The sequence below is a fragment of the Columba livia genome, chromosome 1, assembly GCF_036013475.1.
Source record: "Columba livia isolate bColLiv1 breed racing homer chromosome 1, bColLiv1.pat.W.v2, whole genome shotgun sequence".
NCBI classification, from domain to species: Eukaryota; Metazoa; Chordata; class Aves; order Columbiformes; family Columbidae; genus Columba; species Columba livia.
The window spans coordinates 93,865,387-93,892,686 of record NC_088602.1 but is presented as its reverse complement, the minus strand read 5'-3'; the positions used below and the strand labels follow the sequence as shown (position 1 = coordinate 93,892,686).

Genomic DNA, 27,300 nt, shown 5'->3' with positions numbered 1-27,300 from the left:
AAAAACCCAAAAAACAAACACACAAAACACACCACAACAACCAAACAAAAAAACCCCACGCACACAACAAAACCAGACTAGAAATTATTGCATTGGACAGAGGAGGGGAAAAAAAAGACAAACAAACCCACAACACCACCTTCCCCAAAAAAGCTACTATGCCTCTGAATTTAAGTCTAACACAAACTTTCAGTACTAGAAAAATATTTAATGAGATTAACTACTCCCATTTGTTTCTTAAGATGTTTTTTTAATAAGCATCTATAAAGCTAATTGAGATTTTTTTTTGCTATTAAAGTCACATACTCTACAAATACTGATAGTCTATATGCCCACAAATCATGGATACACACTGATCAGAGGTCACTGATCATCTCTAATGCATCTAAATGCAAAGCACCATGTGCATACACCGACAGAGCTTCAGGAGACCTCCTAAAAATGTCAGCTTGGCATATATGGAACTTCCTTTCCTTCGCATCATAGAATCATAGAATGGTTTGAGTTCGAAGGGACCTTAAAGAACATCTAGATCTACCCACCCTGCCATGGGCAGGGACACCTTCTACTAGACCAGGTTGCTCAAAACCTCATCCAGCCTGGCCTTGAACACTTCCAGGCATGGAGCACCCACAGCTTCTCTGGGCAGCCTGTTCCAGCACTTCACGACTCTCATGGCGAAGAATTTCTTCCTTGTATCTAATCTAAATCTACCCTCTTCCAGTTTAAAGCCATTACCCCTTGTCCTGTCACCACATGACCCTGTAAAAAGTCCTTCTCCAGCCTTCCTGTAGGCTCCCTTTGGGTACTAGAAGGCTGCTATAAGGTCTCCCTGGAGCCTTCTCTTCTCCAGGCTGAATAACTCCAGCTCCCTCAGCCTGTCTTCAGAGGAGAGATGCCCCAGTCTACTGATCATCTTTGTGGCCCTCCTCTGGACTTGCTCCATCACGTCCATGTCCTTCTTATGTCAGAGACCCAGAGCTGAATACAGTATTCCAGTTGGGGTCTCCTGAGAGTAGAGGGGCAGAAGCACCTCTGTCAGACTGCTGGTCACTCTTCTTTTGATGCAACCCAATATATGGTTGGCTTTCTGGGTTGCAAGCACACATTGCCAGGTCATGTCAAGCTTCTTATCAACCAACACCCCCAAGTCCTTCTCCTCGGGGTTGCTCTCAACCCATTCTCTGTCTGGCCTGTTATTTGTGTTTGGGATTGCCCTGACCCATGTGCAGGACCTTGCTAAACTTCATGAAGTTTGCACAGGCCCACCTCTAAAGCCTGTCAAGGTTGCTCTGACTGGCATCCCTTCCCTCCAGCATGTTGACGGCACCACACAGCTCGGTATCATCAGCAAAGTTGTTAAAGGTGCACTCAGTCCCACTGTCCATGTCACTGACAAATATGTAAATGGTGCCAGTCCCAGTACCGACCCCTAAGGAATGCTGCTTCTCACTGGTCCACACGTGGACATTGAGCTGTTGACCGCAACTCGGAGTGCGACTATCCAGCCAATTCCTCCTCCACCGAGTGGTCCATCCATCAAATTCATGTCTCTCCCATTTAGAGACAAAAATGTCATCCAGGACAGTGTCAATCAAATACAGAGCTGAATGTCCCTGTGAATCACTACCTACATTTTACTTCTATATTTCACTTCCATGGGAAGAGTAGCTAAACTGAAACAAACATGTTTTAAAATATCTCCATTCAATTAGAGAAGTAGCATTTTTATAAATTGTGCAGAAGAGAAAATTATTGCAGAACACAACACTTGAACCTTGTGAACTACAGGTAGAATTTGTTTTCTCATTTCTTGAAATAACTGGATGCTGGTTAAGAACATCTAGCAGAAAAATTGAATTATATATCTGCTTTATACAGGTATACAACTATTTCCTTGCATTATGAAACTGCCCCCAATTCTAATGGTTCCTGACACAAGAAAAGCATCACATAAGTTTCTAGTTCCCATCACATGATGCAAACCAGTCTTGATTTAAGAATGACAACAAAAGTTGTCAGTGTTATCATTAACCGCTAAGGTAAGACAGCCAAGTACTTGTACTCCAACAATCTGTTTCCACACATGCAACTGGATTTCTGAAGGTTTCAAAACTAAGCTCATAAAGTTTTAAAGTGTCCATGCTGTGAACATGACTCTGGTTAATTTAACTCCATAGAGACACATAAATGAATGTTTTGATGGGTAAAAAGACTGAAAGTAGACTCACATGGACACCATGAACTGCAAATCATGACTGCACAATGTTTAAAATACACAGGTGAAAATATCCCCAAACAAATCCTACAAAGACAGGAGATAAACCCTCTGGTAGGGACCACATCAGATATTAACGATTGTCATTCCCACCTACGAATTATTAGGTTTTAGACCTTCTAACATTAAGCTTTTGTACAACAGACTATCAAATTACAATAATTCACAACCTTTTCTATTTACCAGAATTAAAAATAAAACGCAAACATGTATGCATTTACATAATGCAAAAAAGCTACACAGGAGAACGTTAAAAATGAAGGGGTATGCACCTCAAAGTCATGAAATCCCGATTAAATGAAGAAAAAGTATTTAGTTTATGTTGTACAGTACAAAACAAAATGGAAATCAGATCCCAGCCAAGGTCTCTAAGTAGCAGAACAATGCAAAACCAAACAACTTTTAACTATGCGCTTATAATACAACCTTCAACTAACTGTAGTTTATAACACAGTATCATATATACTCTTTCCACTCAGCCTTCAACATAAATGAATCATTTATGATGCTGTCTCTAGTAGACATAGTTCACAGAAGACATTAATTCACTTAGAAACCAAGCCTGTAAAATGCAGAGTGTATTAAGAATAATAAACCATCAGAAAATGTTTGTGGAGAAATAAGGGTCATTCAAAATGAAGCTGTAGTAACTGCATAGTTAACTGACCCCTCCCCAGAACTGTACCTATTAGTGCTTCTGATTTTAAGATAAAGTGTAACATACGTGTGTAGCCTTAGCATATATAGAACTTCAGCAAAAATCTTATTTCAGTGAGAAGATACAAACGGATATATGCAATCATGTATCAAGTTCAGCATTTGCAGCAATGCCCATTCTCCTGCACAGGGCCTGCCATAAAAATCTCAGCTTCTGAAGGCACACTATGACATTAACAGGAAAGTCACCCTAAATACAAGAACACAATACAAAAATTCTAAGCTCACAAACATCTGATTGTGGTGAAAACCATACATTCATCTGTGTCAGTCCACAATTATGCCCAGTATTTGTAAATTTTATGAGTAACTTCCACAGAAAGGGAAACTGCCAAGATCTTTATGCAACAATCACTTCTTATAACATCAACAAAGACATCAATATATTTCAAACACAAACTTGCAACTTTTGGCATACCATTAAATTAATGCCTACTTATCCATAAGTTAGAAAGAAGAACAACAAAGAAGCCAGAATAAGACATGATCCAGGAAAGTTACTGAGGTTCCAACATCAACTGGATTTTGCAAGAGCGTATTATAATTTGTCTATAATCAAACACATACCATATATGTATTTAATGTACATGTCCTGTTAAAACTGTATTTAAAAAAACATTAATATACATGGTTATATATTTATACGTAGGAAAAAAGCTGTAGTGGACAGACAAAACAGAGATCAGCGTAAGGAAATTCATAGTGTTCAGGAAAATATAGAACTGAGGAAGTATTAATACTTTAACTTCCCTACTCAACAATATTTTTTCCTCTTTTTACCCCTTCCTTCAGTTTAAACAGTGCACTGACAGCATGGACACAAAACTATCTCCTCTACAAAGTGGATGTGCTATGCTCCAATTGGCTCCTCAGCGACAGGTCCACTGGCAAAGTAAATGAGAAGTTATTAGGAATTTACATAGTTCACAGAAATACAACTTAAGATTTGAGCACATGTAAGAAACCAGGATTTTGAATGAACAAAAAGGTTAGTTAGCTACCTGCAATTGAAGCCAGGAAGCCACAAGCCAACAAACAATAGGTTTTTGGAATACTAGGATTTAAAAGTTTCACTGGTAAGGTCAATTTAATCACTAAAATGCATTTGACTATGATTGTGCCAACTAGTCATTCTACTAGTTTGATTTTTTCCAGTAACTCAAAATTAACTCTGTTTTTCACTTATATTTTGAAATAATAACTCTGCCATCAAAAAATCAATTTGTACACTTCCATTCCTCTCTTATTTCACCATCAAGTTATTAAAAAGAACTAACTTTTCAACACATAGATGTATTAATGTATTATTAACTATTCCTTTTACTGACTGAAAATGTGGTCTACTTTTATTTGCCTCGGGGTGGGGGGGGGGGGGGGAAGGTTTTGGAACTTTATGTAACACATAAATTGAAGGCTTGGTTTCTCACAGCTGAAACAAAACTGGCACTTAATGGGGTTAATTTCACTTTCATTTACTCAGTTTCACTTTCAGGTATTTAGTGCAACTAAGACCCTGGAAACCTTGCAAGGAGTATTCTTACAAATAACTGCTAGCTTATGTTATTTTAATTACCAAACATTTTCACTGCTTTTAAGAAATGCTACATTCGGAGCTGAAATTAAACTGATCATGTCTTCATACAGGGCAACAGAAATAGCTACCATCAAGACTTCAGAGGCTCCAGAGTATTCAGACCATATGGACACAAGAAGAGCTGACTGGGAATTACCTTCCACATTTCCCAGACCCTCCAGTGAGTATTCTCCCTGTGCATGTCTGGATGGGACATTTTGGAATGAACGAGGATAAACATCAGTACTTTCCATATCAGACCACCCTATCTCTGTCCTTTTCAACTGTAGAAAAACTCACCTAGCCTTTAGAGACTGGGGAGGGGAAGAGAGGAAGGGAAAAAAAAAAAAAAAAAAAAAAAGGAGGGGGGAGGGTTGTGGAAGCAAGAGAAGGGAAAGGCAACCTTATGAAGACAATGGCACTTAACCTGTCTCATCACTATGTGCTTTCTAGTCAAAGAGGAGCTCCTTTTTTTTTAATCTGTGCTCTCACACAAGAAAGCTGTAATTTGGCACCCACAGATACTGGACAAGACCCGTATATATGAGTATTATGAAATGGAGCTAAACTCCAAATAAAGCCAGGTAGGTATCAAGTGGAGATCTATTCTGAAGTAATGAGATACATTTCCCATGGTCAATTTTTCATGTGTTTTATTAACTAGTCTTTTTGCATACTACCATATGACCATTCCCCTAGCAAAACCAGTTATTGTTTCAATCACAGTCAGATAAAACAGAATCAAACACAGAATTTTACCTCCCCCATAAGGGAAGGAAATAGCCAATACATATCAATTACAGACTGTTGCACCCAACTAATGATTAGGTCACGGCAATTCTATTAGAATATTGTGTCACCTCGAAGAAAGAGTACTAAATAACTCTACATATAGAATATGTCTTTCTGGAAGTAACAATTGTTTCTAATTATCAAAAGTTTCTCCACTGTTTTTAAACCATCAATAGGTTACGGTTCCCAGAATGCTCCTCCTGAAGGACCCACGAAGGTGCGGAAGGGAGAGTATTCCCCTTCTCAGAATGTTGCCTTTACGTTTTTCCCCACACAGAAGCTTGCAAGTAAAGTGTGTTTGCTCAGAAAGGTTTTTTGTATTATTTCAAATAATCTTACAGCACAAAACCAAGTCTCACTGCAAAACATATCAAGTCTTTTAGACTTCTTAAAGTGTGATTAGCAAAAAAATTACATAATTTTTTTAAAAAAAAGTTTACCAACCTCTTACCAAAAAAAAAAAAAAAAAAAAAAAAGAAGGAGATGAAACTGTAAACTTAACAAATAATCTATTGTATTCAGTTACGGAGACAAAAGCAGCAGTTCTCTGTAAATAATCCTATTCTACAACAACAGATCTATTTACAAAAGGATTTCAGAAGTTATACAAGTCTCTCGTGCTCCCAGAAAACAGAGATATCAGAAAGTTTTTTTACTTTACTTTGGAGAGTAGTTCTCCAAATAACTTTAAAAATTACCATAGGAAGACTAAGCATACACCAGTCTTCAACTCTTACTCAAAAACCCTAAGAACAACTTTCAACCTATAGTCCCATAGCCAGGGTTAAAAATACCTGAAATAAAGAGGTTTTAAGAGGAATGCTGAAAAGAGAATGTAATTATAGCAACAAAATTGCTTCTTTGGTAAGAAGACGTTTTAGTCTTCAAATCACCACCCATTTCAGTTCAGATGAAACTACAAAATGCTATCATAGCAAAAAAAAGCAGTTTTTCATGTGTTTTATTAACTAGTCTTTTTGCATACTACCATATGACCAGGTGGTACAGTTTCAAACATGTTAGCATAATCTAAATGGGACATTTTCACTTTACGTTAAGGCGTTGACTAACCAATTTGAACCAAAGTTACAAAAAGTCTCACAGTAAGTCCATTAAGGCAAAACCTAGTAACACGGTTAATCCCAGACACGTTTCTTTGCTAAGACCTATCAGAATTAAGATTTTAAAATGTGGTATATATGTTAGCAAGTATGTCCTAATCAAACATAACTGTAAAAGCTCAGACAAGGCACAGAACTTTTACTAGATACCAGTCATGTTTTCCTACTTTGTGTAAGGTGTCAACCAGTTTGTCAGAAGTCATTTATGGTCATCACACATTAATTCCCAGTCTACACAAAACCCAAGTACTTTAAAAATTGATAAATTCCTGATGACTACCTCATTATTTTACACAAGAGAATACTATCCATAAATTGACACTGAAATAGAGAACTCTTGGCTGCTACTAGGTAAAATTATCCTTGTTGTGGATTCTCCATCACTGTCCAACATGGGGGAAAGGATTCCAATGACAAGTTCTAAATCCACCCAAGTATTGATTCAGAAACTGTAACATTGCTGCTCATGTAACCAACTGTCTTTCTTACCTATTTGCTTGGAAACAATCTTAAACTAGTGTCATACATAAATATGTATATAACAAAATAACAGAAAGAATTGCCCTCTTGATTTAAGAAGGCTGTGCTCTTTTTTCAATTTTGAACAAGATACATTTGCTTTAATTCAAGCAATATTCAGAAACCATTAATTAAACTCGATAAGCTTCATAAACTTTGACAGAATTTTTAATTCACAGCAGAAAATGTAAATTTAACACATCACACACATTCTACTTTAGATAGCAAATGATACTGTAGTTCTAAATAATGCACATAAGCCAAAAACATGAAGCATAGCCTGAAAAAGTAGTCTATATATACACACACAGCAAGTTCACTAAATATATATAGATAACAATTAACAAATACTAGCTCATACTCAAGAGTTATTTTCAGTATTATTATTCTAATTCTACAAAGTATAATTAATTTTCCAAAAATATCCAACCTACAGAGGCGGAGGGGAGAGTGGAGAAAAAGAGAAACACCTTTACTAAAACTTTTTAGGGCTACAGACTATTCCAATGAGACAAGTTCAGTTCTACTTGGTTACAGGCAAAGTTAAATACTACTATTAACAAAATGTTTGTTTATTTATCACCAGATATCGTCAATGTGTTTTTCAAATGTGCACTCTTTTTCTTAAGGAAAGGAAAATGAAATACCAACGCGATAATAAAACAAGCAGTTAACTTCTACTTATCTAGGACCCCCCCATGATACTATATCCATGTAAGTGTGACTATATATATACCTACTGGCAAAAGTTAACAGCACGCTCTCATTCAGGTTAAAACAGTAGGCTGTCAAAAACATGCTTGTTGATTTATTTTGCAGTCAGATATTCTGTCTTTGTAAATTTTAAAGAACAATGAATGTTTATTTCCCCCAATGACTGTGGAGTAATAGGAGAACTAAGTAACAGCAGCAATCTAGACACATGATCAAAGAACCCTACATAGTCTTAGGACAGATTAAACTGAAAACTTCAAAGCTGACTGAGATTCAAAAATGCACTAATTTCCAAATTTCTAATTACAGTACTTTTAATTGTGTCTTCTGATTTTGTCGTGGCGGGAGTGAATGCCACTCCAGAGAAGAACACCCTGTGTATCAGATGAGGACTCCAATCTCTTCAGCAACACAAAGCTAAATTCCTAAAAGGCTGCACCTAGCTATTAAAATATAGAAGTGCCTGTGTGTCCCTGGGTCTATTCCCAAATGCTTCTCCCTCCTCCTCCCCACCCCCCGCCCAGCTGACAGTCATCTCGCACAGGTAATCCTTCTACATCGCCCTCCAACTTCCCCACCTCCCTACCTACCACACAAGTCCCTCACACGGGTGCAGGCAGAGGCACCTAAAGCCTCCACCACAACAGGTGCCCGCTCAGCTGACGGTTCAACTCCTGACACCCTCCTCGCCTCCTTCTCCCTGCTTCCCCGGCCGGGGCGAGCCCTCGCACCCGCCCACCGCAGGGCGTTGCGCATAAGAGCGAGAGGATCCAGGCAAGCTCCCCTTCCCTCCATCGCCGGTGCCGTGGCCCTTCTCGCCGCTCCGCTTCCCAACCCGGCAGCAACAACCTCTGCCGGACGCCGAGGGGAAAAGGGCCGCAGAGGCCGCGGCCGCCACCGCTGCCCCCCAGCCGTGCCCGGTCGGCCCCAGAAGGGGGCGGCGGTAGGGAGGGCGGGGAGGAAGGCCAGGTCCACAGCCCGGCCCGAGTCCCGACCCTTCCAGCCCCGGCCCAGAGCTCGGCGGGCCCCTGCGCTCTCCCCATCTCCTCTCTCTAAGATGGCAGCGGAGCTGCCCCTTGCGCTGCTCCCCCCTCGACCGCGCCGGGCCGGGAGGTGGCACCAGCTCGTCCCACTGCGCAGCTCCCCACCACCGGCTGAGGCGTCTCACTTACCCGTGTGGGGGGCGGCGGGCCCTGCGCTCCGGCCCGGCTTCTCCCGGTTGAGGCCTCCTTCCTCGGGCGGCGGGCGCAGGCAGGGCGAGGAGCGAGCGCTTCCCCTGGCCTCGGCCAGGGGCCCCGGCGCGGCAGCGCCTCCCTCTTGTGGGCTCCGCAGTCCGGCCGCCCCGCCGCGTTCGGGCCCGTACGGCTGGCGGCGGTGCCGGTGCCGCTCGGGTCGCGGTGGGCACCGGCCGCGGGGTCAGTCCGCTGCGCGCCTTCCTCTTTGGGCGGCGAAGAGGGGAGGGGGGGGCCCGGCCCGGCGGGCGGATCCGCAGCGCTTCCTGGCCGGGCTGGATTTTCTATCGCTCACAAAATGGCGCGCGTTCCAAACCTGCGCAGCGCCCGGCGGCGGCAACAGCAGGGCCCGGCCTCCCCTCGGCTCGGCGAGGCGGCAGCGGCCTGAGCCCCGGCCAGGCAGCGCGGGGACAGCGGCGGGCGGGCGCGAGCGGGCGGGGGGAGGAGGAGGGGGTGGGGGGGAAGCGCAGCGCCGTACCGAGCCCCCGGGAACTCCTCGCTCCCTCCCTCCCCCGCCTGCCAGCCTCTACCTCCTCCCTCCCTCTCTGCCTCCCTCCCTCCCTCCCCGCCCGCTCCTCCTTCCACCGCCCTCCCTCGCGAACCGGCCTCGCCAGGGCGCTGCGCCGCTGCTGTTGCTGCCGCCGCCTCGAGCTTGTCCTCGCCCGCGCCCGCCCGCGCGGGACGAACTTCTCGCGTGTCCCCGCCGGACCCTCGGGAGACAGTTTTTGAGGGTGTTCTTTCCTGTTCTTCTGCGAGGACGTCTTTCGGGGTGGAGGTGGGAAGGAGGGAAGCGGGGGGGGGAATAAAACTCACGATTCAGGCGGGAAGAGGGGTTTTTAAAAAAAAAAAAAAAAAAAAAAGCGCTAACTGACAAAATGGCGACGGGGCGAGCCTGTTTCTATGGCAACTGTCAATCACGAGGCCCGGCTGCCCCACCCCAGCCGGGCGGGGGACGGCGCTGACGTGGGGAGGGCGGGGAAGAGACCGATGGCTGAAGGGCGGGCCCTGGTTGCCTGGGCAACCGCTGTTCCCTCCCCCGCCCTCCGGCGTGTGACGATATCCGTGCGGCCGCGCCGCTGCGGGCCGGGATGGCCCCGGCGTGGGGGAGGGGGAGGCGCTGGGGCGGTGCCGGTAACGGTGCTTGGGGCGGGGGGAGAGGAGAGGAGGGGAGCGGAGCGGCTGCTGGTGCTTCTGCCGCCCGGTGGGCTCCCGGGAGGGGCGGCGACGGTGCTTCCCCGGCCCGCAGGGGGCGCCGGCAGCGCGGCGGCCGGGCCGGGCGGTGCTGGAGGCGGGCAGGGGGAGCGGTGCCTTCCGGCCGCCGGAGGCGAGGCCGAGTAGGCTGGGCTTCCCGCGCCGCCCGCGGTGGGAGGAGGTGCCGGCGGACTGCGGGGTGGTGGAAGGCTGCGGCCGGGGACTCGGGCGGGCGGCGGTCCTCCTCATCCCCCTCTAAAAATAAACACATTCCCCCCCAAAAGAGAAAAAAGCCCCAAACACTAAGAGGTTGCCTCGTTTGGCAGGCGCGGTGTGGGGAGAGCTCTGTGAAGGGAACCTCGGGTCGCTGAGGGAAGGCTCCTTTCCACTCGTAGCTGTGGAGCCGAGGTGCAGTGTCTGTGCAGCCAGCCTAAATCTGTGACAGGGATTTTTGTTTGTTTTTTTTGGGGTTTTTTTGTTTTTTTGAATGCCCACAAAGATCAAAAAGTAGAGTATGGCCTTTATCTAATACTTAATTCTAATGTGATACTTTAGTCATTTTAGTTCACAGCCAGCCTCCTTGAAGAAATTAGGACATATTACTAACACTTGTTCCATTTGCTTTTCTTCCTATTTTAATATTTTTAATCTCAGCTTAAAAGGAGGAAAGAAGCAGCCAAGGATAGGGAGACAGGTGTGGCAATAGCCAAAGTCATAGTCATAATCGGTCCATAGCTTTATAAATGTGGTATCACACACTAATTCAACCAAGCTAAAATTTTGTTGCAGCTGAAAATAGTGTCTGGAGACCCTCCACCTTTAGCCACACGCTCCCTCTGCCTCTTTTTTTACTGCATAACAATGGTGGCACAATAAAACTAACCAGGACACCCTGCCAAAAGACAATGTTCTCTCTATGCTAGGGGAAATACTGATGCACCAGAGACAGCTGGAACACATGGTGGGGGAACTTATGGGACCACCCCATTGCGTAACAGCACGGCGTTAGGTTAGATTAAGTCATCCATGAAATCACACCTTAAACCCATGGTAGGTGTCCTAGAGGACCGCAGTTTGGGAATTCATTTCTCATTCCCCTCATCCCCAGAAAGACTAAGAGGTCGCTTTGAGCCGCTGTTGACACTTCTCTCTTTTCCTTCGAGTATGACCAGAATGCAGCTCTCATCCCAGGATGCGAAAAGCCAACACACATGTTCTGCCGCATAACAAATGCACAAAGAGTCACCCACTTCTAGCCAAGGACTCCTAAGGTAGTATACTATCATCATACTTAGGCTTTGTGCACCTGCACACACAGTGTATTGTGCATCCAGAACACACTGAAAAGCATTGGCTGTCTCGCATGTGCTCTGCCCAGTTCACTTGCAAAGAAGGGCAGCTCTTGGGGACAGTGGGGCCCATCCCCGTGAGGATCTTGTAAACCTTGCTAAAATCTCTTTGTCATTCTGTGTGAATGGTGATGTGCAGTGGCAGAATAATTTCTCTGTTTCAATGTAGGTAACAGGAAAGCTCATACAAGCTTGTCACACTTTTTACTGTATTAGAGTACGTTACAGCATGTAACTTGTTGGTTTGAGGTTTCTTTGACTTCTTTTTTTTTTTGCTAACACTTAAAAATATTGTAGTTTTCATCAGTTTGTGCACTTGCTCGGTAGTCTTCTACTTTTATTTTGCTGGCTATACCCAAGCTTGCAGAGATGGTTATGTGGCAACCTGGGCTGAGCGAAAATGTCCTTTAAAAGGTGATGGCTGTTTTTGTTTATTTGTTTGTTTTCCAGCACAGAAAAAACTAAGTATTTTGGGTTTGTTCGTACTATCTTGATCATGAATAACCTGTATAGTTCTGCTCTTGTACAGCAGTGTTCTCTTGAATGTCCATTTCATTAAAAGCATGTATACCCACTACAGACAGTCTGCAACATTTTCTGTTCAGGTTCTCAACAGCTAATGTGTTGAAGCTGGTAATCATTAACATTAAAGAACAAGGCTGTTGCAAACAGCAGTCCTACCAGAATCCTGCTCCAGCCACAGAATCTGGAATTAGAGCTGGTGTCAGGATAGACTTGGTTGTCTATGCATTGGGAGGAGGACTTCTGTCTTTCTGCTGCCAGTAGGTTTAGGCCTAGGTTTAGGGATCTGAGCGTCTTCCAGGCTGGGACTCTACCAGAATCCTGCCTCTCATGGAAACCTGGCACACAGGGTAGGAGCACGAGACAGCCTTATCTTAGCACTGGGGGCTAGGAGTCCTCTTCTGTGCTGCAGATACATCCAGGGTAAAGTTTTGAGTCTAGCGTTCTGGAAGTGAGCGTCTTCCAAGCTGGGACTCAGCCAGAATCTTGCTCCATCCAGGGAAGTTTTGTCTTGGTTTTAAAACCAGATCAGCTTCCTGATCGATTGTGTAACACACTCCACAAATGATTGTACTAGAATAAGCAAGAAGTTGGTATTGCATAGAAGTGGGGTGGGAGTAAAGAGCCGAAGATGAGGGTACATCTTGACTGGTTTTGCTGGTGAACTCCATACAACAGGCCAAAAGAAAATATGACAGCAAGAGACATTACTTTCTCAGAGGTCAGATTTGGGGAGAAGTAGCTGAGATGAAATAATAATATAGAGAGTGGAGATGGAGTACTGAGAAATAGTTCGTAATCTGTAAGAAGAGGATCCAATACTTGCCTGTGTTTTTTTTTAAACTCTTCATCAAAAAACATCTGGTATAGGTTAGACAGTATTTGAGTGTCACACTTGAAAAATGGAGTTTGCATACATCCTTTATGAATTAGTAGACAGGCTTCTATAAAATACTTGGTTTTCTCTTCATAAGAAAAGCTTCCTCACAAAGCTGATTATTTTGGACCAAAAAGAACAACAATAAGCCGAAAACTTGAGAAAAAAATAAGACAAAATACATAAGAACAAAGAATTAGAAGTAAAAAATACAGTATCGAGAAATAAGACCTAAGGGAGAAAATAATATACCGCAGACCAGAGAAATAGAACTTATGTAAAAGAAACAACAAAACAGTATAAAACTTTTCTTAGTTCAGTAGGTACAAGGTGACGTGATACACAACATTCAAAACATTAAATTACAGTCTCCTAATGAAACAGAAATTTACCTTACAGTCCAACTTGGCTGACTATTCTGCCTCTCTGCTCTGTCTTTCAGTATGATTATGTTGGGAAATATAATCCTTCCTGTTTTCCTTTATTTTTTAGTGTGCAATTACATCTATGCTGTCAACAAAGTAGACTTAAGACCAATGCAGAAATGGTTGTAATTGGAATTTAAAGAATCCAAGAGTTCCCAAAGGTGCAGGACCACCACAGAAAGTATGCTGTAGAAACAAAGGGTTTCCCAGACTGATGGTTATTAAGGGAAAAAGAGACACACTTTATCGTCTAAGTGAAGAATAACAATATGGCATGGCAGATGAATATAAAGTACTAAAAATACCATTTGTATGTTCCTATTTACTTTTCTGTTTTACCAAAGAAATAGATTAAAGTGCTCCATAATCAGAGGGAAAAGATGAAAATAACATAGCATTACTTTCACCCTTTGAGTCTTCTACCCAGTAAAGATTTAAAAGAAATTACTCATCAGGTCTGCTTGGTCTATAATTGTTTTCTTTAAAATTTCTGGTAGTGAAAGTTACTGTGCAAGAGACAGTACTGAAATGGATGGACTATTAGTGTGCTAAACACGGCGCTTCTAATATCCACAGTGGCCAGTTCTGCTCATTTATTTGTTACTTCATTTGTTTGCCTCTGATTATGGGCATAGTTTACAAGTCTGCATAGGATGCCAGATTTACTTATGTGGGTTTCCAGATGTTGTAAGCAACAGATAATTTCAGAACCTTCCTTGCTTCTTGTCAAAGATTACCAGGACTTCATAACTCTTGAGTTGGGAATGTTTACGCACATAACTAGTATTTTCAAATAGCTTTTTAGTTATTCAACCCAGCGTTCTGCCAGTCATATGCTTAAGGCAGTATAGTTGTGTCAATTGTCATTTTTGTTGCCTTCTGAGCACGCATTATATCAGTAACACTATCTCTGCCATTTGGAGGATAAAGATGTTTTCCTAATTAAGGAGCTAAATACTTCCCAAGTCTATGGAAGCTGCTAAGTATCTTGTCAGCTTAGTTCCATCTCCTCCTGCTGCAAACTACAGATACTCATGTTGTTGTTTCAGGCACACTGTTGCCTGACAGTGGAGTGTGACCGTGGGTAATACATACCAGTTTTTCCCTTTTCAACCTTGCTACATTGAGTAGGGGGGTCCATACATTCCAGAAGTCTTCAATCTGTGATTCAAACCCTAAAAAGCCCTTGTAGCCAAGCAGTTTTTCCCTTGCAGTGTGTGCATTTCTGTCTGAACTCCAGACTTCTTTTGCACCAGTCACGGGCACTCTGACCTTTCCAGGGCTTAATGTTTGTACTTTGAATAGATGTTTCAGTCTAGAAGATGTGTTGTGCCTGTAGCAATTCAAACAATCCTGCGCATCCTCTGCAAGAGTGGCCTTCTTAGGCTGGCAGACCCAGCTTAGAAGATCTTCAGAAAGGATTTCTTCATAATATAGAAAAAAGATTATGATATCAACTGTTCTGTTAGCTTGTATTTCTCAGGTAAAGCCACCAGGTAGCTCATTTTCTTTGGTGCTAGGCCACAATCTGAAGTTAAGTCCCAGAAGAAGTTCTTCTCTCTGGGTTACATCATTAACACTTCAGGGGATGCCATGGCAGCTCTCAGACAGACTTAATTCTAAATCAAACCATCATCTGGAATGAGCAGCTTGTGTTTCGCCTGTCAAAAAGGTGCTGCTAAGTAACTAATGTGGTCCATCTCTTTTTAGGCCAGAGAGGTTGCCATGGTAACCTATTTGAATGTAGATAGATATGCTTTTGAGTCATCATCAGAGCCCGGCTTTGATAGCACAGGGTTTGGACTGACAGCCAGTACTGCATATTGTGTAGGTTGGCAACGCCTCTGGACCAGAAGGTCCTGGAATTGCTGCTGTTGCTGCCGGATGAGGCTTCCTATGGAAAAAAATGTGCGTCTCCCTGAGTTTCCTCTGATATTCTCTTGAATGGCAGTCACGTATTCCTTGGTGTTGTCACTCTATAGAGGCAGGCTGAAGATCAAACTTAAATGCATAACGAGTTCCTCACTCTGATTTAAAAGTCCTTCCCTTCCTTTTTGGGTTAGAAGCCTCTGGGAAAGAGGCTGCGTTACTTATTTTAGGGAAAAAATCCTTGAAATTGGGTCCATCTTTTTGAAATACCCTGTACTTTACAGTTGTATCACAGAAGGCCTCCTGAAATCACTTGCCATGATAAATACATTTGCAGGAGCGCAGAACAGTTTTCTGTTAAAATCGGGCATCCTGGAGAATTGTGATTCTTTAAAACTTTTGCAAATCAAGTGCTACAATGTCAAGTATTTCCCATCTATGAACTTCTCTAATCCTCACTTTCCACCTTCTAGTGGGATGTGGTTTCCCTGTGTTTGTAAAGATGAAATAGACATTATGTTAATTTAATCATAAAATGTCAGTCGCATCCAAAGGGGCCAGTACAACACCTACAACAGCTACACCTGTTCAGGGTAAAGCTTTTGTTTCCCTGAAGGAATTGTTGGTGGAGTCAAAAACTAGCCTCAATCCTGTTAAAATCAGGTCCTTCATTGGCAGCTTCTTTTGAAGCTTATCCAGTGATACATAATGCAATTTCCTTACTGTGTAGTTGTGCAACAGAAGGTATGTCCTTGCTGGCTAAAATGAAATCTTTGTTCTTGGTGTCAGGAGAAAGTTTCTTGTGCTCCCTCTGGAGAGATACTGTCTATGAAGTTCCAACACATGATATCTGCAGTATCCTCGCTTCCCAAATTTATTCAAGAAAGTTCTTAGAAGTATGTTCTGTCAGGTGCCCACTTGCCCATAAAATGTCCTGCTAGCAAAGAAAAATAAAATGTGACAGGTTTTAAATCACATTTCTCTAAACTTGCTATTTACAGCAGTTCACCATACTAAGAAATCATTGTTTGAGCAGTAGAAGCAATAATGCATGGTTGTCTGTCCTTTTTTTCCTCCCAGATCCTCTATCCTCTCCCAGTCAAATATGTTATTTCAGGTTTTCAGATTCCTTTTGTACCTCAGACACTGAACTACCCCTAAGCTCCAGCACGTGACCATGCACTATCTGTTGAGCAAAGGGGACTGTGAACTGTGTCTTATTTTGGGTCACACGTGTGCAGCTTGGCCAGTTAACCAAACAGAAGCGTTGACAGTTCAGCTTACAGTTCAGCTTTTCCCAAAGTGAGGAACAGTTACCTAATTAACCAGGATCAATCCTTGACTCAGCCACCAGTTTTTACAGAACTTCTTTGGACCGCTTTTATTCAAGATCTCTGCCCAAGACAGGTCTGTCAAACCGTGAGGTGGCCAGTCATTACTAGGAGTTAAACAACTATTATGAGGTGGACTAAGGGTCTAATCAAGAGCCTTGTGAAAACAGAATAAAAAGAGTTTGTTTCTTTCCAATATGCACCTAAAACATATCAGCTGTGTGTACATTACCTTCCTATAATGTCTATTTCAGACTCAGTTCCCTGGCTATCCACACCATTCTGGCCCTTGAGCATATTCTGTGGCATCACTAATGTAGGCTAATTGCTATGTGGGCCAGCACTCCTTTTTTGTAGGGCATGCTTTTTAGGGGCTTGCAGTTTCACCTTCGTGAGCTATTCCAGGGAACTGGCAGGGCAGGCAAGGTTGGTGCTGACCTTATGCTGAGAACGTCCCTGCCCACCTCCTCCTGATCACTACTGCATGCCAGCGGCACAGCCAACCAGGCCTGCGGTGTCAAGTCCCACAGGGGCAGTCCTGCCAGAACAGAGCTACTAAAATAGCATGTCGGCTGCTGGGCAGGGTTTTTCTGCTAGTGCAAGGATATCCCAGATGTATTCCCACTGTAGGTTCCCCAGGCTGTCTGTAACAGCTTGGGGAGGGCAGAATGCCACAAGCACCTGTGGGGGAAGCACATGTTGTGGACGCAAATCTGGAACTGGCCTGGGAAGAATAATGTCATACAAACAATTTGGTGCCAGCATGTCAGCCAGCCTGCTCTTCCTGCGGTTAAGTCAGGTCCCAGTTCCCCTAACAGGTATAATCGGGGGGATGAGTCCAGAAGATCCCTAGATGGTTTGCAATGAGTCGGGCTGGCTTGACTCTGCTAGGGCATACAGTTCTCCCTTCCCTTTCTTTTCAAAGAGGCTACAGGGCATCTCTTTCGTACTATCACTGACTTCCACCCCAAAGTCCCTTGTGCTTGGACTCTAATATTAAACTACCTACCTGCTGAGCTGCCAGGATGAGTTAAAAAATAAATTAAAATAAATAAATAAATAAAGGAATAGGCTAGGCTAGACTAGACTAGAATAGAATAAATAATAAATAAATAAATATTCAAATAAATATTGAAGAAGTGCTGACTTCCAGGTCTCAGGAAATCAGAAAACCTTCCAAGGGATCCAGAGCCCAGAAAAAGAATCTGGGGAAATGCATCCTTTTTCTTCCTCACCTGCAGTCAGGAGGTCTGAATGATCATTTATTCAGCACAGATACGTTTGCTAAAAGACCTTAGCAAAAATGGCTTGAACCATCTTCAAATCTGTTCAGGAAACCCTGAGCTGGGTCAGATGCTTGTCTTTTGGCAACACTTGCTGGGCAGCAACTGGCTTATAAGCATTACAGAATAGATAGTTGGATAGTTGTTCTTTATTAGTGGTTTTCCCTCTTGCCAAAGTGTGTGTTGTCACGTGTTGTTTTACTAAGGTCAGTTCCAGCCTTTGCACATCGAGTACATCTATGGCAACACAAGAGCCACAGCCAGTACCCTGGTGTGCTACAGCTGTCTGAAACTCCTGCAGTCACTTTGATTTGTCTAGGATATGCTTACACAACAACGAAGTTGTACCTACAGACTGCCTAACCTTCTGGTCAGGTGTTATCAGTGTCAATATGTTTGGAGTGCATTTCTGAATGACGTCTTGGATCTGGTTTAAATATCAATGGCTAAATGTGCATCTTGGCTCTCAAATAGTGGTAGTTTGTCTTTCAAGATGGTAAAGCATGTTTAACTATGTTTGACTTTATCAGCCACTACTGGCAATCGCATTACTTCTGTTATGTGTGTGTAAATAGTACAGACCTCCTTCAGCTCATTTTTATCTGCACCAGTACTAATTGTGGAAGGTGGATAGAGTTATATGACGTATGGAAAAAGGTTTTATGTTGTGGATGATGGAATACAGGCAAGCATTTGTAACGTAATGGAAGATGAGGTGTGTTGTTTGTGTAAGTGCTAGGAAACTTGATTGTGAGTGGAGGAGGAAAAGGACTTGTGTTGCTGTTTCATTTGTTGCTGAGTTTTGTGCATTTGCATTGATGGTATTTCATATAGAGTACTCATAACTGTTTCACAATAAATCTGTCATTCACAAGAAATCTGTCATTTTTTAAACTGTAGAATGGACTGGGTGAAGGTGGCAAGTCTGTGTGAAAGATTTCATTCAGCAGCAGCTGCACGTTAAACTCACTGTGCTGGTGGCTGCAAAAAACCACTTCTCCGTTAAGTGCATTGCCCATAAATTCTTTCCCTTCTGGAGAACAAAATTAACATAACTCCAGATAGCTAATATTTTTATGGGTAGGGCCCATCAAGTTTATGAATGCACAGACTATCATGCTTATGAGTGCACACATCATCGAGTTTATAAGCAGAGCACATAACAGTTATGCTCACAGCACATAAAGTTTATCTCTTGGTATATAAAACTCAGTTATGAAAAACAAAAGCTGAAAAATTGCTTCAAACACTTTTTTTTCCACCCTTCCAACCTACATGTCATAGCAGGTCTTTTCACAATAAGCCTTAACTGAATTTTGTATGTATTGACAGAGGAATTTTTTAGAGGTATTACCTCTCGTATGTACAAATGGACTACTGTGGCCCAGTTTCACACAGAACATAATTTTGAAGACTACCAGTTAAAAAAATCTAAGAAAGCGAAATGAAAAGCATATAGAAAATTCAAAATGCCTAAAAACTTATGTCAAAATCTCACTAACTTCAGAGAAAATCTAATGTTAATTTTTACGCTGTTTTTTTAGCACAACCCTATCTTTGCTGTAGCCAAGATGCATCAGTAGTAGTATAAGTATATAAAAAACCTAAAGTAACCTACCTACTCTGACTTTTAAAGTTTATTCTAGGTGCACCAGTATCAAATATAAATCCCATATTTGACACCTAGAAGTTTGAATTAATACATTTTCTAAAGAACTAGATTATATTTGTGTCATAAAGTATTAATTACACAGTGCAAATTATATACATAGAAGACTAATGAAAAAACAGTGCTCAAATTTGCACAGGTACTTCATGTCTGGAACGGACAGAGTGTACGGTTTTCTTTCCTAGGCGAAACAGAGTACAGAACACTGTGTTACTTAGCACTTCTCTTTTATTATTACTAACTCTCCCTTCCTGGTACTTCACTACTCTAAATACTAGTTGTAATTGCTAAGTTAATGCCAGTGGCTGTTGAACCTCCCCAGTACATTGAAAAGCGAGCTACCCTGATCAAATGCTCAACTAGATGAAATAAGATGTCATATTTGAGCTGTGCTACAGGAACTCAGTAACTTCTTATTAAATTAGGCAGAGTCCTAATGCTACTAAACATAATTAATAGGATGTATCTAAGATGTAAAGCGAGGACTGCTAACCCAAGAAAACACAGCAAAAGCAAGAAGGCTGAGGTCCAAGGTCAGTCTTACAGACACTTCTTTCACTGAGGCTGAAACTCCTGTCAGTACCATCTCATGTCCTATACCCCAAAGATCTTTTTTTTCCCCCCATTTAAACCTATCCTCCCACCCACAGTAACCCTGCTCCTTGTCCTCTCACATTCCATGAGATCTCTGTCTCTCCTGGATCTCAGCAGCAGCAATACTGAAGAGACAGAAGAGACATTCTCCCTGCTGGAGGTGCAGGTGCCCAGAACTCAGCTGCCACCACTTGCTGGAGCAAGTAACTTCAGTTAGCCCGCTGCTGTATTAGTTGGAGAAGCAGAACCTTAGGGAAATTTAGCAAAGTTTCTACTGTTTATGGGAAACTGTGGTTCTTTAGACATCCATAATTTTGCTTGGGAAGGATAATAAGTATTGTCTTCTTAAGCCCTGCTGCAAGAACCAAGTCCCAGATCCCAAAGCCAGTGTTCAATAAGCCTGGCACTGAATATAATCAATTTATGTACATGGTATGTAGTCACTGAGACCAGACTCTCTTGTATGTGCGATGCAGACCCATATTCTACACATGTGGAATACATCGGGTGTCTTGGACACGCCGTACTTGCGTGCATGCTGGTCAGAGCCTCGAGCACTCATGAGATTTGGGGCAAACCTGAACAGAACAGAAAAGCTCTCTCTGATACCAGGGCAGCAGCTATATTGATTATTAAAAACTGGTTCCAGAGGACTGAGTTTTCAGTTAAAAGTCTAAGGGGTTTACAGAAATTTAAAAGTACCTATTTTCTCCGAACTTCATTCTGAGCAACAGCTGAAATCTTTCTGGCCTTGTTTTTTGGGGTTTTGGGGGTGGTTTGTTTTGTGTGTGTGTGTGTCCAGAACATTCAGGCTGAGGCAAACATCCAACTAATCCTTGTTTGTTTGTTTGTTTTCCATTGTTTATAGGCCTGCCAAGCTTCAACTTTTTGGAAGAAGTTTTCTGTCCTGGGTGTTGCTTCAGGCAGGGAGCGGGGGGAAGGAATAAGGAGAATTTGGGGTTTTTTTTGAAAGGGTAATATTTTGGTTTGAGAAATTTATAAGCAACTACAAATGAAATGCAAGTTTACAAGGCTGAAACATTCCTAGCTTAGATTTTCACAAGAAAGAGCTTTTCGTTGTCGTTTTCATGTTGCTTTTCGGGGCAGTGAAATCAGTGTATAATAAATTATGGTAAATATCCCAACTCAGTGTCATTAATATTTTACCCAAACCTCAGATAGCCCTAAGCATCATCTGCTTCTTAGCCAAAGAGACAACAATATACAATTTTTTTTACAGAGAACAGACAAGTGTCGCTGTATGTGTTCCACAGAAGAAAAAACAAAAAATTGCTTAAAAGTTACTTCTGAATTAGGGAAGTTTTCCAAACATTTGTTGTTCTTTTTCCCAAAAGGGTACATCAACTATGAAAGCAGGGATTTCTGTGACAGCTTCCAGTTTTATTGTGAAATTCGGTCAGTAACTTTGCTGCAGTCAGATCTGATCGAAAAGGTGTTAAGTCACTGCTGCTTCAAAGACAACAGAAATACCTTTGAGTTTTGATATGACTACCAAAGTGCATCTTCTTTTACATGTTTCATTTTATGGTTACTAGAAGAAAAAATATATTTATTTAAACAAAATTAATCTATTAATAAATTAATCGTATTCCTAGTCAAGTGTCAAGGTTTGTTGTCTGACAAAGATTTTACATACCTGTGGTACACAGATCACAACTAAGTTCTAGAGTTTACATATGACTGATGGAGCCATCAGTCCTTCCTAGCTGCCTAATCTTTTAAACACTGTCACCTTTCCAGTCCCCTGCTTGTGTAGGAGTGACATGGGGACATAGACCTACCACCTCCAAAATGGCACAGTGTTTGCAACAGAAATGCCAATGGCAGAAGACTGGGTTATTCATAGTTAGAAACAAATAATCCTTTAAGGCCATTTCTAAGGGTGTAAGGTAACTTTGTGATGAAAATAATCACTACTACAGCCGCTTGATATTCATATAGAACTATAAACAATTTTAGCTATGTATCACCTAGAATGTGTAGTGTTTTTTTCTGCATCAATGTAGATATTTCAGTTTTAAGTATCTGCAGCATCAAAATAATGATTTTATTTTCTTTAGACTCAGATTGTTTTCCTTTCATTAATGGCCCCACAAGCCAAATTTCATCTTTTGCATTATGATTGTGTGACATTTCAACTGGCGACTGATGGAAGATGTCTTTTCCTTCATGCTATGTAAGTAAAAAATCACTGATTTTGCTTAAGTTTCCCAATAACTCTTGAGTTGAAACAAAGCTCTGGTGCAAAGGGATTTTTTTTTTAGTATAAAAAAGGGAGATTAGAAAGGATACTCAAACACAAACTTAGCTAATACAGTTCAATGCAGCAAGCATTAGAATCTAGTGAAGACGCAAACAGCTGAGGTAAGATGAGCATCTTTGATACAGTCTGTTTTCAGGTTACGTTTAAGCAAATGAATATAAAGGTTTTAATTCAGGCTGCAGTTAAGTATTATGCCGTGTTCTATCATACATCTAAAAGGAGGGAAGTTCTGAGTGTAGGAACACACAGGGAGGAAATTACATTTTCTTCTTCTCATCTGACAGTCATGCTCCCTCTTGCATTACTACCTCCCACATTTGCACTCTTGTCTTTTCTGTTTCTCACAATGGCAGCAGCTACCTGGAAAAAAAAAAAAAAAAAAAAAGAAGTTTTGGACAATTCATGGAGATTTTCCTTTACTTTTTGGAGAAGGATTTTGAGGTGGCCTCTTCTCCTACAAGGAGGCAGCCTGTCTTCCACCATGTGCTCTTTTCTTTTCTTGCTTTCCAAGTTCATTCCGTCCCTCTGCTCAGTGATACGCTTTTGTAGCTAGCAGCTGTCCCAGTCATCACCAGCAGAACCCTCAGACACCAGCGTGCCTTCCCTGCAGAGGGCTGGTGTTAGGTATTTACACACGGGTGACCTACTTCATTGCCTAAGTGGTTTTGACACTATTTTCCAGCTATATGGATTAAGATTTTTTTTTCCTGAAGTCATCGGTCTTTCTCCTAACCTTTCATGACTCTGAATCATGTCCTAATGGTAAACGTCACGGCCTCTTAATCCTCTCTTTTCTATAGTGTTTGCATGAAGAACTGCAGCCAATAGGGGATGCCCAAGGAAGAGCCTATGAACAAGGTAAGCACCTTGTCCTCTGGTTCTCCCAGTGTCCTGTAATCTGTGGTTTGGAGGCTTCTGCAGTGTGGATGGTGGGTGATGTTTTCTTATTTAACAGACTTCATATTTAACAGACTTTTCTTCTGTTAATTTGTTTGCTTTGGTTTACCTTCCAAACTGTTAGCATCTTGCAGCATCTTACAGTACCTTGCAGCAAAGATTTCCACAGCTTAAAATCATGCAGAGAACCCACCATTTGTTTGGAACACGCTTCCTACCAGATCCATTAATATTCTTAGTACTCATATTGGAAAAAGACATAAACAGTGTCTCCATCCTCATCTTGTCTCTGCCACTGGTGATTTTGTAGACCTCTGTCGTATCTCCCCTTGGTCATCTGTTTTTCAAAGTTAAGAGCCCGTAGGCATACTTTATACAGAACCATTTTGTTTCTTTGGTGATCCTTGTCAAACGTTTTCTGAATCATTTCCAGTTCTATCATGCCCTTTCTGAGATATGAAGAAAAGAACTGTACCTACTACTCAATATGCAGAGAACTATGGATTGATACTGAGGCAGATGTGTTACAATGTTCTCTGTTCTGTGCTCCGTTCCATTCCTAATAATTCAATTTTTTATTTTTTTTCTGAATAAAAGGGAACATTGTGTTGCCATTTTCATAGACATATTCATCACGACCCAAAGATCTCATTTGTGAGTGGACACCCAGCTTACAGCCCATCCTTGCATATGTAATTTTTTCCCGTGTGCACTACTTTACACAACTACATCAAATGTTATCTGATGTTTTATTACCCAGTCACTCAGCCTTGTAAGGTCTTTTTTCAGTTCTTCACAGTGAGCCCTTTAACTGCATCACAATTTGTCCTCTAACTTTCCTTTACCTGAATAGCTTAATATCATTAGCAACCTGTGATATCTCACAGCTCACTCTCTTTTTCCAGATCATTTATGAATACATTAAGCAGCACAAGTCACAGCACAGGTCCCTGCAGACTCCTCTTGTGATCTCCTTCTTCTATGAAAACTGACCTTTTACTTCTGTTTTATTTCTGTTTCCTGTCATTTAGTCATTTTTTGATCCACTCCTCTTGATTCTTGTTGCATAAAGGTGCCTTTTTTACTTTTTTTTAATGAAGCTTTGTGCAGGAACCTCATTGCCCCTGGAAATCCCAGTAACCCTTAAACATGAGATCTCTCTTGTCCACATACAGGGTGACATCACCAAAGAATTATAGATTTGCAATACTTGATATAATGCAACAAAAGCTGTGTCATCTTCCTCAATATGCCATACTTATATATGTGTCCAGCGATTCTGCTCTGTAGGACTTCTTACAACTAGCAGAAAGAAACATCAGTGTATAAAAACTAATCCATAAATTTTAATTTTAGACTTAAAGTTTTAAAAGCTATTTATATTACATTAAAATGTAAATAGCTGAGGGTATTGATATCAGTTACTGATATCTTTTTTTCCAGTCCCAAATCAATATTTTTAACAGTTAAATTTAAAAAGTTCTGTTACATTCAAGTCTCCTTTGAGGACACTACAAAACTTATCTTTGCAAAGCTTGTTGATTATAAAAGCTGATGTAAAATATGAGGTTTATATTGCATTATCCATAAGCACATATGCTTGCTTCCTGGGAAAACATGGCCATTTCTCCTCCTTTAAGTGGCTGCTCTGGCCTAAGTAATGGGCTTAATGACCGAAGGAATGAAAAAAACATCAAGTGAGGTCAAATTAGTGAGTTGATTGATCCAAAATTTTGCTATCTACAAAAGACTTGTCATAAAAAACATCATGGAGAGGTACAGATTATCCAGCTCCTAGACAAATTTTGAGCAACAATTTTTTTTTGTTTAAAAAGACTGCGGATGTTTTCCATATCTGTATAAATATCAAATTATTTTTCAAGTGCTATCCACACTCGAAGAATTAGTCAATTTTACGCATAATTATGTATTATTTTAACATTCTTTAAAAAAAAACACTTTTTTTTTTTTAAAAAAACACTGCCTACTTCAATTTATTGCTGCTGGCAGAATATGCAAATTGCAGTAGGAGTGCGCAACTTACTTTCTACCAGTTTTATTCTACATATTTCTATTATGCCATAGGCTGTCTATCTGGCAACTTACAAACATTTCCTTTATATCAGTCTGCAAATGTTACTACTTTGTTAAGAATGTCTTTTTCCACCATGTATTTTAAGAAATCAACTTGCAAATCATCATACAGACTCTCACAAGACGTGGTGTCAAACTTTTGCAGTAGGAAAAAATACTGTTTATTTCTATAGTTGGGGTTTTTTTCTGATTTTAAAGTACATCTTATTCAGTATAATGCCTTGGCCTGTCACTATTTTCTTTTGCTGCCAGACTCTTTCAGTAATTTTTTTGAATGTCTAAATAACTTGTTTTGTTTTAACCACTGGTGATTGTCACCCTGTACATGTTTCATATTTTCCATATTTGCTAATTCTTTTGAGAAGGAAGTAAAATCTCAGTGCAATTTTCAGTCAGTTTGTGACCTTTTTCAGCTAATGACATATACTCTGAGGTAATTAAAATTGTGCACTTTTGCTGGAAAAATAGTTAGTTCATTCTTAAATACCTTCAAAATTCCTATTATCTAGTTTATGGGATTGTCTGTGTTTAGTTTCTTGCCTTCCTATCCCTGTTCCCTTCTTTTTCAACACCTCAGCACCCAGTACTGCTTTGTCATCTGGTACAAATAACATTAGGTACCTCTACATTTCCTGTGACGCATCAGTTTGCAGTGCTTTTACCCTCTTTAGAGAGGTTCTTATCATGCTGCCCCTGAAGTTAACACTAAAAGCTCTGTAGGATTCAACAGCACAGAATCTAGCTCTTTTTCTTTTTACTTTCTAGTGGCTGAATATGGTCTTCTAATTACAATGGACAAAGAATGTACATATGCTTTCTCCTACTCTATTTATATCCCATTTCCAAGTCTTTGAGCATTTACTTTTGTCGTACCTCTCTTAATTTTGACATGACATACTGTCTGGTTTTCTTTAGACCTTCCGTATGGGCTTTTCCTCAGCCTAGTTTCATCTTGACTAGCTTTTTCCACCTTGAGATTTGAACAAATACATCTTTTTCATCTTCTGTAGCCATTTCTTATTTATATATATGCGTAGTTCTTTTAAGTCAGATACACCTTAAAGGATTAGTTTTAATGAAAAAGAAATTCCTGTGCAATGGGAAATGCTTTAGAAAACATTTATAAGATTTAATGTGTATGTAGCCCCTGTATGTGGTACGCAGATTTTTTTTACTTTTTTTTTTTTTTTTTCATTTCTGATACGCTTATGTGTGACAGTGCTGGGATTTGGTACAATTTCTCCACCGAATATAATGAATTTCAATATGCTTCCTGTTGTTTAGTGTATTGGTTACAGTCACTTCATCAGCTAACTCTTTTGTGTTACTTAGGAGTAAAGAATAGCCTTTCCACTCAGGAGCTCTCAAAAGCAATTTTCAGTTTATCAAACATTTGCTTATATAAACCATGTAGTGCTCTAAAAATTGTCCAATAAATGAACAACATTTCAAATTACTGTTTTATCAGACTCAATAATCTCTTATCTCTTTCAGTAGTATGTGCTCCATATTCCTCTGATGGCAAGTGGTGAACCTGCAAGTACATTTCTTTTGTTGTGACTTTGTATTACCTGTACATCTTCTCCCATTGAATCCCTTAAGTGTACTGCTGTTCTCCAAGCAACATTTCAAAACTATTAAAAAGGCAGAAAAAAATTTGTTGCAGCTTTCCTAGGGATGTTTACCAAATTTGCATAGACTAAATTTTGCTTATGCCAAGTTATTAATGCTATAATTCTATAGCAGTTAATGCATACATTTAAGTTCTGGGTTGAGGCAAATACAGAAGTCTGATTATTCTAAACAATTTAAACATATTTGTTAAAATAATGTCCCAAAGGAGATAAGTTACATTCATAAACCAAATGTATGTATCATTCCACTGAAGTTAATATGATTTTCCATTTGGTTTCAGTTTAGGTTCATCTGTTACCAGAGTTCTTCAGTTCAGTTCTGGCTGAGACTCAGC

General features: G+C 41.1%; 1 protein-coding gene across 1 annotated transcript in view; it reads right to left on the bottom strand.

The window, feature by feature from the left end:
- DYRK1A (dual specificity tyrosine phosphorylation regulated kinase 1A) overlaps positions 1–9,088 on the bottom strand; it is an 88,840-nt gene extending 79,752 nt beyond the window's left edge. The window contains exon 1 of the mRNA XM_065067786.1: positions 8,887–9,088. The gene's annotated coding sequence lies outside the window, so the exon portion shown is untranslated. The remainder of the gene's footprint in view (positions 1–8,886) is intronic.
- Positions 9,089–27,300: the final 18,212 nt, after the last annotated feature.